Here is a 17,468-nt window from a genome sequence, read left to right on the forward strand (position 1 = left end):
TCTCTCATGATTTATTTTTGGCCTAAAGGTATTTTTATATATTAGAAGGTATTTTAAAATTTCTAAAAATTAGAGGATTTCTAGATATTCTATTGCTATTTATTCCTAACTTCATAATGTTCTGATCAGATAACTTTTTAATATTTCAATCTTTGTAAATTTGAATTTTCTTTTATTGCAGAGGTTATGCCCCTATTGGTGAATATTCTATGTACATATAGCATACTGCAAACCAGGCTATATATTAAAATATATTTCTATGAGGTAAGCATTTGTCTGAAAGTTATCACATTAGTTCTTGGAGTCTCAAAATTTGATGCACAATATACTCCTTGAAAAAATGGTTAGAGATATGCTCATCCAACAGAGGGCAGACAGCAGAAGAAAGAACTACAATCCTGTAGCCTGTGGACAAACCCACAGCAGACATCATTCTCAATGGTGAAAAATGGAAAACATTTCCTCTAAGATCAGGAAGAAGACAAGGATGTCCACTCTCACCACTGTTATTCAACATAGTTTTGGAAGTCCTAGCCACAGCAATCAGAGAACAAAAAGAAATAAAAGGAATACAAATTGGAAAAGAAGAAGTATAACTGACACTGTTTGCAGATGACATGATACTATACATAGAGAATCCTAAAGAGGCCACCAGGAAACTACTAGAGCTAATCAATGAATTTGGCAAAGTAACAGGATACAAAATTAATGCACAGAATTATCTTGCATTCCTATATACTAATGATGAAAAATCTAAAAGATAAATAAGGAAACACTCCCATTTATCATTGCAAGAAAGAGAATAAGATACATAGGAATAAACCTACCTAGGGAGAGAAAAGACTTGTATGCAGAAAACTATAAGACACTGATGAAAGAAATTAAAGATGATAGCAACAGATGGAGCGATATACCATGTTCTTGGGTTGGAAGAATCAATATTTTGAAAATGGCTATACTACCGAAAGCAATCTACAGATTCAGTGCAATCACTATCAAATTACTAATGGCAATTTTTACAGAACTAGAACAAAAAATCTTAAAATTTGTAAGGAGACACAAAAGACCCCAAATAATCAAAGTAGTCAAGGGAAAAGAAACAGAGCCAGAGGAATCAGACTCCCTGACTTCAGATTATACTACAAAGCTACAGTAATTAAGACAATATGCTACTGGCACAAAAACAGAAACATAGATCAATGGAACAAGATAGAAAGCCAGAGATAAACCCACAACTAATCTATGACAAAGGAGGCAAAAACATACAATGGAAAAAAGACAGTCTCTTCAATAAGTGGTACTGGGAAAATTGGACAGCTACATGTAAAAGAATGAAATTAGAACACTCCCTAACAACATACACAGAAATAAACTCAAAATGGATTAGAGACCTAAATGTAAGACTGGACACTATAAAACTCTTAGAGGAAAACATAGGAAGAATACTCTTTGACATAAATCACAACAAGATCTTTTTTGATCCATTTCCTAGAGTAATGGAAATAAAAACTAAAATAAACAAATGGGACCTAATGAAACGTCAAAGCTTTTGCACAGCAAATGAAACCAGAAACAAGATGAAAAGACAACCCTCAAAATGGGAGAAAATATTTGTAAATGAAGCAACTGACAAAGGATTAATCTCCAAAATATATAAACAGCTCATGCAGCTCAATATTAAGAAAAACAAACAACCCAATCCAAAAATGGGCAGAAGACCTAAATACACATTTCTCCAAAGAAGACATTCAAAGGGCCAAGAAGCACATGAAAAGCTTCTCAACGTCACTAATTATTAGAGAAATACAAATCAAAACTACAATGAGGTATCACCTCACACCAGTTAGAATAGGCATCATCAGAAAATCTACAAACAACAAATGCTGGAGAGGGTGTGGAGAAAAAGGAACCCTCTTCCTCTGTTGGTGGGAATGTAAATTGATACAGCCATTATGGAGGACAGTATGGAGGTTCCTTAAAAAAAACTAAAAATAGAATTACCCTATGATCCAGAAATCCCAGTACTGGGCATATACCCATAGAAAACTATAATTCAAAAATACACATGCACCCCAGTGTTCATTGCAGCACTGTTTACAATAACCAGGTCATGGGAGCAACCTAAATGCCCATTGACGAATGGACAAAGATGATGCGGTACATATATACAATGGAATATTACTCAGCCATAAAAAGGAACGAAATTGGGTCATTTGTTGATGGATCTAGAGACTGTCATACAGAGTGAAGTAAGTCAGAAAGAGAAAAAATAAATATCATATATTAATGCATATATGTGGAACCTGGGAAAATTGTACAGATGAACTGGTTTGCAGGGTAGAAATTGAGACATAGATATAGAGAACAAACGTATGGACACTAAGCGGGGAAAGTCGTGGTGGGGTGGGGTGGTGGTGTGATGAATTTGGCAATTGAGATTGACATGTATACACTGATGTGTATAAAATTAATGATTAATAAGAACCTGCTATATAAAAAAATAAATAAAATAAAATTTAAAAATAAAAAAATAAATCCATTGCATTTCTATACCCTAATAATGAACTGTCAGAGGAGAAATGAAGAAAACAATCTTATTGACAGTTGCATAAACAAGAATAAAATACCTCAGAATAAATTTAACCAAGGAGGTGAAAAACCTATATATATAAAAAAAAAAAAATTGTCAAAATGCAAATTCCAGAGCTTTAATACCCAGAGAATTTGTAGGACTGAATGTGCTCTAGGTATCTGCATTTCTTACAAGTACCATTAAGCTAAACAGGTGTTCTGGGAACAGATTTGTATAAATATTACCTAAATTGATTTTGAGATAAGAATCTATACCATTTTAAGGTTGTATTTGTGCTTTTCTGAAACTAAATAAAAATATCTGTGAAAATTATTAATCAAACAAGTAAACAAAATAATATGCTAAGAATAAAAATATTGTCTTTTAATTACTTCATTTTTTAAACACATCAACAATCATTTGGATTATATCAATGAACAAAACAGACTAAGATATATGCCCTAATAGAACTGACAAACTAATGTGCATGACAGGCAATAAACTGCAAACACAATAAATAGATAAATGTCATCTGAAACAAAATAAAAATTAAAAAATAAAATATATGTGAGGGATGGGGGCAAGAAAATAAATTGAAGGCTTTAAAGGACTGTTGGGGTAGGCTTAAGTGGAAAGGTGTTATTTGAGCAAAGGTTTTAAGGAGGTTAGGGGTAATATTTATTGATTTCCAAGGGGAAAATGTTCCAGCAGAGGGAATAGCAAGAGCAGAGACCCATAGTTGAGATCCAGTCTGGTATATTTCAAGACCGGCAAAGAGGTTCTACAGGCTGGAATGCAGAGAACAAGGGGAAGAGTAGAAGAAAATGAAGTCAAGGATGTAACCTGGGGACAATTAAAGACCTTTGTTTTTACTCGGAGTAAATGGTTAAGCAATGCAGGGTTTTTTTGTTTTGTTTTGGTTTGGTTTTTTTGTTTTTCTTTTTGTGGTATGCGGACCTCTCACTGTTGTGGCCTCTCCCGTTGCGGAGCACAGGCTCAGGACGTGCAGGCTCAGTGGCCATGGCTCACAGGCCTAGCCGCTCCATGGCATGTGGGCTCTTCCTGGACAGGGGCACCAACCTGTGTCCCCTGCATCGGCAGGCAAACTCTCAACCACTGCTCCACCAGGGAAGCCCCAATGCAGGGTTTTGAGCAGACCATTAACAAGATCTAAATTAGTTGTTACCCTGTTTATGATGCATCTTAGGCAGGATACATGTATAAAAGTGGAGGGCACTTTTACGAGTCCATTGTAGTATCACAGGTGAGAAATCATTTTGGCTTGGACTAGTTTGTAAATAAATATTCACAAACTGTGCATTGCATTTATCAGGGAAGTAGCCTTGCAAGGCAGGAAGTTAGGCAACATAGACTCAAATGATATGAAAGATTTTATTTTCTTTAAAATCTTGAATTACTTATCAAAATTTCTTTGACTTTTGCCAGATGAGAACAGAATGAGCATTTTAGAGTAGCTAAGAAAGTTATTATTTTTCTCAAATTGTTAATGGTGTAGTTGAAGCACAGAGTTGAAGTAATTTGGTTTTCATAAGGCTATTAAATGGCAGAGATAAATCTTGAACCCATGTGATCTGATACCATATAGAGTGTTCTTTCTACTATACTAAAGAATTCTTCAGTGTTCAGAGATCTCCTCTTATCTATCACATACTCATTTATATTCCTGATTTTAAGGCACTTAAAAGTGTTTTGAAATTTTAAAAATAATGACATAAATTTAACTCTAAATCTTATATGCTTGTTGGAGAGATAAGAGAAGAAAAAGCAAACAATCTGCCTGTGGACATGTTTGGTAAACATATTGCAAAGTTGTACAACTCCAAAAATGTGTTAATTTTTATCCTTTAGACTCAACAAATAGTCTATAGGAGACAACTCACTCATGGAAGTACTGAAGATTCAAAATATTCTGGACAACAATAGTAAAAAATAGAAAGCAGATTTTTACTCCTGGATTTAGTAGTATAGGCAACTGTAAAAATCATCTAATTCCTTTTTTTTATACAGGATATTTGGCAGAAGGTTTTCTTCCTGACAACACGTTTATCTCCTGGCAGTGGTGATTTTTTGCAGCTGCTACAACTCAGTAATAATTTGGGATCATTCCATTACACAGGTGTGGAAAGCCTAGTATTTAACAGGTTTACAAATTCTGTACTACACTTATCAGTGAACAACTTGTGTAATTTTTTCTTTATAATATTTATTGTTATTTAAAAATCCAGAAGTCTCTTTTTTTCTGGGTCAAAATGTTTGACCCTGCAAATTCTAACTACTCTTCTCTTTCACTAAGGATAGAGGAAAGGTGAGCATTGAGATGGAATTTTCTTTATCAACACTTTCTTAAACCTTTAAGAACAGTTGGGAAGTTGCAGAGACTTGCCTCTCTTCAAGGCTAATATCCTGCATTTGTCACTTTTGTTGTTTCTGTATTCCTTGTCACTAGATACCTATAAAAGACAGGGACATTGAACTTCTTTCTTCTTCACATTAATATCCTTACATACATAGCAAAGTAGAGACCAAATCAGGCATCTTGCTGTGACATATTGCTGTAGCTGAAGACCTACTATTAGATCTTCATTCATGTGCACTAGGCCTATCAGCTTATCAGTTATTCTACTGAGTTCTGGAATCTTCAGTCACACATTACCATTAACATTATCCTTTTAATCAGTAAGTAAATTATCAAAGTCTTGGCATTTGCCTCCACACACTATGTCTTAAGCAATTATATATCACTGTTGCCCATTGAAATACACACTATTGGCCACTACAACCCTTCCTCGTCAAATCAGTCTTGACATTCACATATTTAAGAATAATTTGGTTAATCTTTTGTCTTGAAAAGCCCAGTGTGATAGCGTTCTTCAATAAAATATAGAAAAATAAGTAAATTATTAAATCATTTGCTTATTTATTATGCTTATCTCTTTCTATCAACTAGTATCAGACACTAATTTGCTACAAGGTAATATATTACTTTGTTACATCAATGGAAGAATAATTTTTCTTGGGCTTCTCTTATCTAGTTCTTGCATTGCAAAAGTGATAATAATGTAAAAACTAATTTATCAGATGCTTAAGTATATTTCAGGTACTTAAAATTATTTCATTTAATGAATCAAACACTCTGTATGTTCCAAAGTCAAGCAATTTGAGTCCAAAGATTTTGTGGCTATACATCTCATTTCATTCAAGTTTAACACTTTAAATAAACAATGCACATTGCCTTTTTCTGACATTTTATTCAATAGTTACCAAAAAATGCATACATCATTGGAGAGGGAGGGCATTGTAATAGCATTGGGATGAAATTTTAAAATATGATTAATAGATAGTATAATACATATATATGTATGTATACACAAATTTATAATATCTGCCTTTCTTTAAAATAATAATAAAACCAACCATGATTTTTAAAAATATTTTATAGAGAATATTGCTAGAAAAGTCAAACAAATCAAAACAAAATTGATTTTCTGAGGGGAATCTGATAGTAATGTTGATATTTACCAGACGTGGATAGCTCAAACTTTTGCCTGTGGTCATGTTGCTGCCAGTAATATCTACTCAAATAGAATGAAATTAGCTACTTGGACACATAGATACCAGTTGATATTTGTAAACATTTTTTATATTGTGTGGTAATGCCATGAATTATACTCCCATGTGGTGTTTAAATCCTGTCCCTGTATGGTTACTGATTCTGCCATCGACAATTCTCTCATGTTGTGATTGCACAATCTTCCCTTGTTTTGATTGGCAGAGCCACAGGATGGCTATAATTTCTGGACAGTTCATTCTAGCAGATTTCATAATCAAGCATGATGTTTACTGAAAATTTTCTTTTCAAGTTCCAATGTAATGGACAGTATTTAATATAAGTTCTATATTTTATTGCCTTAAAATGTCTTTTTAAGAGTTATTTTTCATGTGCATAGATAAAACACCAAAACATGGAAATTAGTTATGAGAAATGCTTACTTTTGAGGGTTTTTTTAAATTATAGAATAAGAGAGACTCACTCTCTTTCAACGATTGTTAATCAGCTTTGAAAGTTACCTTTACATTTTAACATTCTTCCTAATTAAATTGAAATATTTCAGTTGTGTTGGATTCATTATTAGGAAACACTAACTTTATTCAAGATCTTTATTAGTCATTTAAAAATATATTCTTAACAAAATAAATCCTAGTTACAAATCAGAAAACTGGAAAACTATCAGCTTCCAAACTAAACTGATTGGGTGACCTTGGGCAAGTTCATTAACTTCTCTTGGTTTTAACAGACTTGTTGAGGTCTAGGGCAGGGTGCCCCAAAATATGCCTCGATGACATATTGATTATTTTGAATTAAAGTTACTTGAGACTAAGTAATATTCCATTGTATATATGTGCTACATCTTCTTTATCCATTCATCCGATTATGGACACTTAGGTTGCTTCCATGTCCTGGCTATTGTAAATAGAGCTGCAATGAACATTTTGGTACATGACTCTCTTTGAATTATGGTTTTCTCAGGGTATATGCCCAGTACTCAGCCATAAAAAAAAACCGAAATTGAGATATCTGTAGTGAGGTGGATGGACCTAGAGTCTGTCATACAGAGTGAAGTAAGTCAGAAAGAGAAAAACAAATACCGTATGCTAACACATATATAATGAATCTAAGGAAACAAAAAAAAAAGTCATGAAGAACCTAGGGGTAAGACGGGAATAAAGACACAGACCTACTAGAGAATGGACTTGAGGATATGGGGTGGGGGAAGGGTAAGTTGTGACAAAGTGAGAGTGGCATGGACATATATACACTACCAAACGTAAAATAGATAGCTAGTGGGAGGCAGCCATATAGCAAAAGGAGATCAGCTCGGTGGTTTTTGACCACCTAGAGGGGTGGGATAGGGAGGGTGGGAGGGAGGAAGAAGCAAGAGGGAAGAGATAAGTGAACATATGTATACGAATAACTGATTCACTTTGTTATAAAGCAGAAACTAACACACCATTGTAAAGCAATTATACTCCAATAAAGATGTTAAAAATAAAATAATAAAGTTCCTTGAGAAAAACCCAGTGAAAAATAAAGATACTCTGACTCCACTTCTTTCCTCTTAAAAGTGGGAAATAAATCTCCTATGTGAAGGAATCCTCCCTGTACCATGAGGATGGAAAGTATGCGTTTCACTTGAGATAGGGAATTCAAGGCTAACTTCATTACTTCTCCACTAGTCTGCTGTCCCAAGCACAAGCCTCTTTGTTTTGTTAAGTCTTCACAATAATTGTTTCTTTATCTAAATATATATATATATATATATATATATATATATATATATATATATATATATATATATATATATATATATATATAAACAGCCTGGTTTGGTCAGTTTCAGGTGTGCCTTTCTATGATAATTTTGTGCATATGAATTAAATTATTTTTTTCTCCTGTTAATCTATCTGGTGTCAATTTAATTATTAGACTGGTCAAAAAAACTCAAAGGATAAGGAGGAAATTTCCCCCTCCCTGACAGTCTCAATCATGGAGCTGTGAGGAATGTCAAATGAGATAATCTACTGAAAAGAGGGTTATACAGCAGGTGGTCAAACTTTAAAACACTAATCAATTGTAAGGCAAGATCACAATCATCATCACATTCCATACTGAATACACCTCTTGTGTTGATTTTATTTACTTAATCTGTTTATTGAAAGCATTTACTTACCTCTTTGTTAATGAGTTAAAACTTTTAGAAATTTACTTTAAAAACATTAATTTGAAGTGGAAGTGTATACATCATCAGTTTTATAATGTTTTCTTTAGACCAGACTTAATGTCTGATCCCAGTAAAGGGATATACAATCTTAGGAAAATTAGTTAATTTTTATAACCTCTCTTTCCTTTTATATATGGGATATATCATATGAACCTAAAATTGTTACTTTTAGAATTAAATGAAATAATGCCTGTAGAACTTAACACATTTTCTAGTATATGGCAAGTCAATTTTATGACTAAGTTATGATTAGAGTTAAGTAAATATAGTCCAGATTTTTTTCTATGTCCCAAAATGTCTATCCATCACATGGACTCTGAGAGATCATGGGCTTCTTATACTCTCCAACTTTTTATGCTTATGTTTAATTGTGCTTCTTGGACTTGTGGATTGGTAGTTTGTATCTCATTTGGAAAAATTTGATCACTATTTCCTCAAACTTTTTCTGTTCCTCTTCCCCTTTGGGGGTTCCAATTACATGTATATTAAGACCCTTAAAGGTGTTGTAAAGCTTTTATCATTACTTTTTATTCTTCGTCCTTTTCTCCGTCTTTTTTTAGGTATTTCTATTGCTATGACTTCAAGTTCACTAATCATTTTTTCTGCCATATCTAATTGTAGTCAATCCCATCTGGTATGTTTTTCGTCTCAGACATTGTAGTTTTATCCCTAGAATTTGATTGGGTATTTTTATACTTTTCATGCCTCTACTTATTTTTTGAACATTTGGAATACAGTTAATAATAACTGTCTTAATATCCTTTTCTGCTAATTCCAACATCTGTGTCACTTCTGGGTTGGTTTTGATTGAGTAATTATTCCCTTCATTATGATTTCCTGGATCTTATTTGTATGCTGAATAATATTCGATCTGATGCTAGACTCTGTGAATTTTACCTTTTTTTGGGTACTAGATATGTTTATATTCACAAAGCTATTCAATGCTTTTTGTTCTGGGATGCAATTGAATTACTTGGAAAGAGTATGATTCATTCAGGACTTGCTTTTTAAATTTATTAGGAAGATCCAGTGCAAGGCTCAATCGAAGGTCAAATATGCCCATTAAGAATTAAAAATACCTTGAGTCTTCTACCAATTCCCCATAAATTATGTTTTTTCCAGTCTGGCTGGTGGGAACAGGCACTACCCTGACACTGTGTGAGAACTGGGCATATTTCTCTAATCCTTTCAGATGAAATCCCTCTCCCCCAGCTTCAGCATGCTCTGATCAGTGCTTTGCTGAATACTTGGGGAGAATCCTCTGCAAATCTCTGGGTTCTCTTTCTATGCAGCTTTATACTTGGTAATCTAGCCACCTTGGTCTCCTTGGAGACCATCTCCTGAACTTCATTTCCTCAACACAGGAATTTCAACAGAGGATCTGACTGAATACTGCTCCCTGTACCATGGACAATCTTAGAAGGCAATAAGGTGAGACAATTATAGGGCTTGACTTATTTGCTCCCCATCTTTCAGAGATCACTGCACTTTATTGCCTGATGTCCACTATCTTAAACACTTTTTTTTTCTATTTTTAAAAGTATTTTGTCTCTTTTCATTAGTTTATTTGTTTCAGATGGAAGGATACATTTGGTGTTAAATTGTCAAGTAAGAAATGGAAAAAGAGTTTGGGATTTCATCTTTCTTGCAAAGTAATAATTTAACCTAACACAGTTTCACAGATACCTGACAGAGAGACATGACATGTCTGGGTCAGTGACAAGAAACCATTTATTACTCACAGTAAAAAGCAGCAGTCAGAATAACACTGGAACAGTGGTTCTTTGACCCTGATTACCAAGGTAATCAGATAGTAAGGGCCAGATGGTGCCTGTATTGCACTGGAGGTATGTTACAGGAAAGAAACCCAAAGGTTGAGACATTATATTGGGACTGCCTGAAAGAATGCCCATCCTCCCTGCTAGAGAGACATTATCTTCATTATCTTGAGATATAAGCAAATCTCTCTTGAAAGAGGAGAGAAGTGTCTTATTTTTATTATCTTGGAATGTCTTCAGGGAGAAAAATATCTCCATCTTTACTGTCTGATACTGTAAATAAATTTGCTGTGGAGGGAGTCCTTGTCTCTACCTTTCCAGAGTTATGTGCTTATACAAATATTCCTGAAAAGACAGCCTTGCAGCACATGGCATTTTACCGCCTAGATGTGTAGAAATGGGTGAGAGATTCATAGAGAATTGTCTCTCAACATCTGGTCCCTGTTAGCCCATCTTATTTGGAAGTGGAAATTCTTTATAGCTCCTTAAGAAAGCATAAGCATTTGAGGAGGTTTAAAATTGAATTAGAGCTATACTCTGATCCCAACTCTAAACATAGTTCATGTCAGTGGGCATCTATATTAACTCAAGTTCTTAAGGAAGACCTTTAAACAAAACAAAACTTATATATATATATAACTACAAAAACATCTCTTTATCCATTACATGCATGACCATTCAGATTCCAATAAGAGAATCCAAAATAAATAATATATGATTACTTAATAACTCTAGAAGTTAGGAGCCTTGTTTAGTCAAGATTACCTCATAGATTAGGAACTCTAGGAAAATAGTCTTCCACCATTTGAATCAACTATGATTCACCTTTTAATTTTATAGATACGAACAGCTCATACTAGACTGAATCAAAATAACTTCGGCACAATGTTTGTATAATTAAAACAAAGCTGAACAAAAGAAAAGCATCCCAAAGGTGATATTGGTGAATTTCAAAAGAAGAGAAAAACTGAAGCTGGCAGTTGTTTCATCTGTGCCAGAAAGAACAGTGACTTTCATCATGGCACTTAAAAAGTAGCAAGTGGGATGCAGTATCATCAGTAAGTGTGCTCACTTCCCCCTTAGAAGGAACAGTGTGTTTCTGAGTTTCTGCATTAAAAGGCACAAAACCCACTGAGGAATTATAGCATCATTACCAGTATACACAGTACCTCAGCCTCCTAGTCAAACCTGCAGAGATGACAAAGCACTAAGCTGGCAATGAGAGATGCAGAAAGTCATTCTGGATTGTAGTAGTAAGCATGTGTTTAACAATCATGCTAGCACAGGTAGGGAAAAGCTTTAGGTTCAGCCTCTATTTACTTCTAAAGGTGAACCAATTTCAAGTCCTTGAGAAGTATTTATACTACATTATTTTTATTTTTATTTATTTTTTGGAAGTCCTGCGCAGCTTGTGAGATCTTATTTCCCCAACCAGGGATCAAACCCGGGACCCAGCAGTGAAAGCACCAAGTCTTAACCATTGGACAACCAGGGAATTCCCCTATTTAGTTTTTAAATAACTTTTATGATCAAGTTCTTTGTAACCCTTGAATACTCTGAGAAAGCAGCTTCAGATTTAACAGCGAAGAGCTGAGACTGCTAGGAAATATTTTCAGACCAGTAGTATGAGTACAATGTCTGAAGACTGACAGAGAACTACAGAAGATTCAGGAGTGTCTTCAAAGTATATGAGTGAACAATTCAGGAAAATAGAGAGCATCAATGAAAAAGATCCACCTTGAAAACAGTAGCAGAAATGGACCTTTAAAAAGAAACTTGAGGAGCCCAGGTGGAGCAACATTTAGGCTAAAGATGATTACATTTTTGAAGCTTGGGGTAAATTAACTGAAACACAGATAGAAGGAATGGATACATTGGAAACCCAAGACAATAAGACTTTATCTCAAAATGTTGGGAATGAATTTTGGTGAGGGTTCAAAGGCCAAGACAAATAGAAAAGTATTATAATTTTATTTATTTATTTATTTAGACTGATGTTCCTAAAACAATGCTCAATATAAAAAAAATTACACAAAATGTATTTTGCTCTAAAACATTTAATTGTACACAGTGATACTAAATAAGACCAAATTATTTTAATAGCTTTCTGAATTTTATATCAGTTTACAATTTACAAAGTATTTTTGTGTACATCATTTTATTTTAAATTAACATTAGTCATAGCTCAGAAATGATAACATAATGAAATTTTCCTCAAGAACACAAAAGTTCTATATGGCAGAACTCACTGGAATTCAGACTTATAAATCCCAAATTCAATATTTTTCCAGGATACAATACAGGCTTTAAATAAAATGTCATTTAAAACTTTTCATATCTCTCATATTTTATACATGAGTTTGATATCCTAAACTTAAATCTTAACTGGCTAGAGCTGTATTCTTCCACATTACAGGAAATAAATAAATTATTAATGGGTCAAGACAACTATTTTTTATAATATTGTTACACACTAAAATTCTGTCATATTTTGACTTAATAACAAGTAGGTTACTACCACTTTATTTCTAGGTAAGATTGCAAAATGGACCAAAGCAAAACTTATAGACTTCAGTTCAAGTTATTCTTACAATTTTAGGTGAAGTTAAAATATTGAACATCACCAGTATAAGTATCTTACGTACAGTATACTTAAGATTTTCCAGGATATTTGCCTTTTGATAAATTTCACAGTTCTTATTTAGGATGATTGTCAGAACACCGTTTCAATGCAATGAATCTTAATGACTCCACCATTGATTAATTGCTTGTCTAATTGTGAAAACTCAATTAAATAAATTAGGAGCAAGAAAAATCAATTTGTCAGCCTCACAGCCCAATTAAGTTATAGAGCTGACAAATACAGGTTCCAAGTTTAGGAGAAAAAAAAAAATTCAGATGTCTCTCAGCAAGCCCCAACCTTTATTTAATTAGGAAGCAAATTTAATTTCCTTCAGAAAGTAGTGGTCACTATTAAAAAAATCAAGTTGATTCTTTTCTTTTTTTAGCATCAAGATCAATCTTTCAAGCAGTTTCTCAGATTTAATCTTTCTCAATTCTTTTTTTCATTTCTATTCAATTATTCTCCTTTTTTCACTGACTCTGGTCTTTCAACACTTCAAACCTTCATGCATACTATGGCTGATTAGCTTTTCATGTGATCCAGTGGCAGTCCATTGCCTAACTCTTTAATGTCTACAGTACAGTAGCTTTCCAACCATGAGCTTAAGGTCTTACATGATAAGTGACAGATTTATCTCATTGTTCCTCTATATACAACTAATGCAAGCACTTGACTGTCAAAAATTATTATTCTCCCAAATATATTGACCACTTCTATCCTTCTATCCACCTCATTCAATCTTCTGGGCTGATGAAAATGACATTACCAGAGCTAAGGTTTGTATTATACTTGCTATATTCCATATACTGTTCTAGAAACTTTACATGTAATAATTTATTTAATCCTCATAAGGACCTTCTGAGGTGAGTATTGAAGTGAATATAATTATTTTCACTATTTTGCTGATGAGAAAATTGAAGTAGAGAGGCTAAATTTCTACAACTAGAGAAAGGTGGAGCTGTGAATTTCATAGGACCTAAGCACTTTTGTCTTCATAAGACCCTTCCTCCCTAAAAACATTACGTTTTAGTGGTGCCATGATATAAATGTGCTGATATTGTATATTAAAACATTTTTTGATATAAAAGTATATTTTTCTTCTACTTTGTAAGAAGTTAAATACTTTCAGTGGTTTTCTAACAGCATTATGGGCCCCAGGCACTGTGCAACTGTGCCTAATGGTTAAGTCAGCCCTGACCACCAGTTTAATACCAGTCTAGCCTCTTAAAGACTGTGTGTTTCCTGAGTTCTCTAGATCTAAAGTCTTGCCTCCATTATATAGTAATGTTTTAAAAAAATATTAATACAATTTTTAAAGGTTACTTTCCATTTACAGTTATTACAAAATATTGGCTATGTTCCTGTGTTGTACAATGCAAACATAAGCCTATCTTACACCCAATAGTTTGTACCTCCCACTCCCCACCCCTATATTTCCCCTACCCACCCTCACTGGTAGTCATTAGTTTGTTGTATATAATCTGTGAGTCTGCTTCTTCTTTTCTATATTCACTAGTTTGTTGTATTTTTTAGATTCCACACACAAGTGATATCATACAGTTTTTGTCTTTCTCTGTCTAACTTATTTCACTTAGCATAAAGGCCTCCAAGCCCATGTCCATGTTGCTGAAAATTGCAAAATTTTATTCTTTCTTATAGCTGAGTAGTATTCTGTTCTGTATATATACCACATCTTCTTTATCCATTCATCTAATTATGGGCAGTTAGGTTGTTTCCATATCTTGGCATTTGTAAAGCTGCTATGAACATTGGGGTATAACTTTCTTTTTGAATTAGTGTCTTTGGTTTTTTTTGGGATATATACCCAGGAGAGGAATTGCTGGGTTATATGGTAGTTCTGTTTTTAATTTTCTGAGGAAGCTCCATACTGTTTTACACAGTGGCTATACCAATTTACATTCCCACAACAGTGCACAAAATTTCCCTTTTCTCCACATCCTTGCCAACATTTGTTATACCTTGTTTTTTTGATAATAGATATGCTAACAGGTATGAGGCCATATTACATTGTGGTTTTGATTGGCGTTTCCCCAATGACTAATAATGTTGAGCATCTTTTTAGTGCCTGTTGGCCATCTGCATTTCCTCTTTGGAAAATGTTTGTTTGGTTCTCCTGCCCATTTATTAAGTGGGTTGTGTTTTTTTGATATTGAGTTGTATGAGCTGTTTATATATGTTGGATATTAATCCCTTATTGGTCATATCATTTGCAAATATTTACAATCTTTACAATTTTATTATATTTTACCTTTGCTTTTCTTCAATGACATTCATCATATTAGGCTTCATGATATAATAATCTGCATGTGATTTGCTTTCCTTAATAAATTATCAACTTCTTGAGTATAGGAACTAGTACTATATCATATTTGCCTTTGAATAACAGTGCCTAGTAGTGTCTCACATATATTTCAGTAAATTTATGTTGTATTTTTTAACAAAACAGTAAATACCAAATCTTTATTAAGAAACTTATTAGTTCAATCCTACTAATTTATGCAAACATAATCCAAAATATTCATATATCATTAAATAAGATTTAATGATCTGAAGTGCCCAGAAATCATTTTGTAATTGTGTCTTTTGGTTAAACACTTTTCCGCATTCTATTGTACATTATAAATCTTATAAATTTAATTTTAAGGAAGTCATAAATATTTAACATCTTACATTGACTTATTCTAAGAATCTTTGCTGAAATTTTTTTTTTTTTTTTCTGTATGTGGGCCTCTCACTGTTGTGGCCTCTCCCATTGTGGAGCACAGGCTCCAGACGTGCAGGCTCAGTGGCCATGGCTCACGGGCCTAGCCACTCCACGGCATGTGGGATCTTCCCGGACCGGAGCATGAACCCGTGTCCCCTGCATCGGCAGGCGGACTCTCAACCACTGTGTCACCAGGGAAGCCCTTGTTGAAATTTTTAAATTTGAATTTTCAGACCAATTAAGTCATTCCTTTGCATGGATATGTGGAATAGTGTTTGTACATTATTCAGGAAAATGTAGCTCTACTTGTATATGTAAGGTTTTGTTTCTATATTAAAATAATAATATGCTCCTGAATTGTCTTTAAATATATGCATGTCCCTTTTCCTCAATCTAATAAATGTTTAACTCATGTCTCATTCCTAATATATGCTTGTGGGACATATTAGTTCAAGTGATACAAAAAGATACAGTTTTTGATTCTCAGCTTCAATTCAAACTGTTCCCACCTTTTACTAGTTTCAAAGGAAATTTTGCAAAATAATTACTAATAGATGGTTGCAGGTATTTCCTTCTCAGATGAATTTACATCTTAGCAGAAAACAATCTAAAAGCAGAAAAAAACTTTTCCATATCTAAGAATGTCTTTAAGAGGTTTTGTTGAAAGATCTTTGTACTTAGAGATGGAAATATATTAACAGTATATGGTCTACCCAATGTTTTTTACCTTTGTCTTCTACCTAATTTCCCTGTTTTTATAGTATCCCAAGAAAATATTTTTGCTATTGCTGAAAAGAATACAGTGTAGAATCAAATTTCTATCACTATAATCAGCATATCACTTAATTGGCAAATTTTTGCTTCAGTGGATATGTGTCAATTAAAATTTTACTGTACTTTTTTTTACATGCAGACTCAGCTCATATCTCATCTTCCATAAACCACTCATGAAATACAAGAATTTTCAAACTCAATTAAGTCCTTTTTTGCTTCATTAAGTATAAATACATTATCCAATTCCTGTTAAGCTTTATGGATATTTTTAAGTGGCTTAGGCTTTTTTAGTTGGATTTAGAATAGTCTTGTCTATTATATGGTGAAATATGAGGTAAGAACATTTCTAGTATGGAAACTCTTTAAAATTTTATTTAAATATATAAATTGAAAATATTCTCTCTAATGAACATTTACTTTAAGTTTTATGACATTAAATCCTTTAGAGTACAGTAGGTATTACGTGGTCCATGATTTATTCACTCTTATTTTCTGACTTTGATTTGTCCTATTACAATGTTTAAACTACAGAAGAATCTATTTTTCCAACAGAGGGAGTACTCTCATATACTAAGACAAATGAAGAACTACTCAGTAATGCTATTTAGTTATGCATTTAAATGTGATAGTAAGACTTTTCAACACATGCTAATTTAAATGTAGTCTAATAAAATGATTTCTAAACTTGACTGGTCAAAATAATCATGCATGGAGCTGTTTGAAATAGAGATTACCAATCCCCACACTATTCTAAATAAATTGTTTCCTAAGGATGTGATTGATGGAAAACTATATTTTTAAACATTTCTTAAGATGATTTTAATGAAAGGGTTAGCTTTAATATAAACAATACAAAACACTCTTGAAATATTGTTTTATTGGTAAGCAATCACTATATGGTGTAATAGATATTTAAAATGTGTAAATGAAGGAAATAAAAGACTGCTTAAGACTAAAGAGAAAAAGCCAACACAAAGGAAAAGAAGATTTAAAAGAGAAACAGTTCAGAAGGGTCATGGAAGTTGAGCAGAGAGGAAAAAATTTATACCTGATAGAAGCAGTAGAGAAAATATGAGGGTTGTAAAGATCTCAGGAAGAACCTTAGAATTCAGGAACAATTTATTAGTTACCTACCTACACACACACACACACAGACACACACACACACAGACACACTCTTTAAAGAGAAGCCAAG

This window comes from Hyperoodon ampullatus (assembly GCF_949752795.1).
Source record: "Hyperoodon ampullatus genome assembly, chromosome: 16".
NCBI classification, from domain to species: Eukaryota; Metazoa; Chordata; class Mammalia; order Artiodactyla; family Ziphiidae; genus Hyperoodon; species Hyperoodon ampullatus.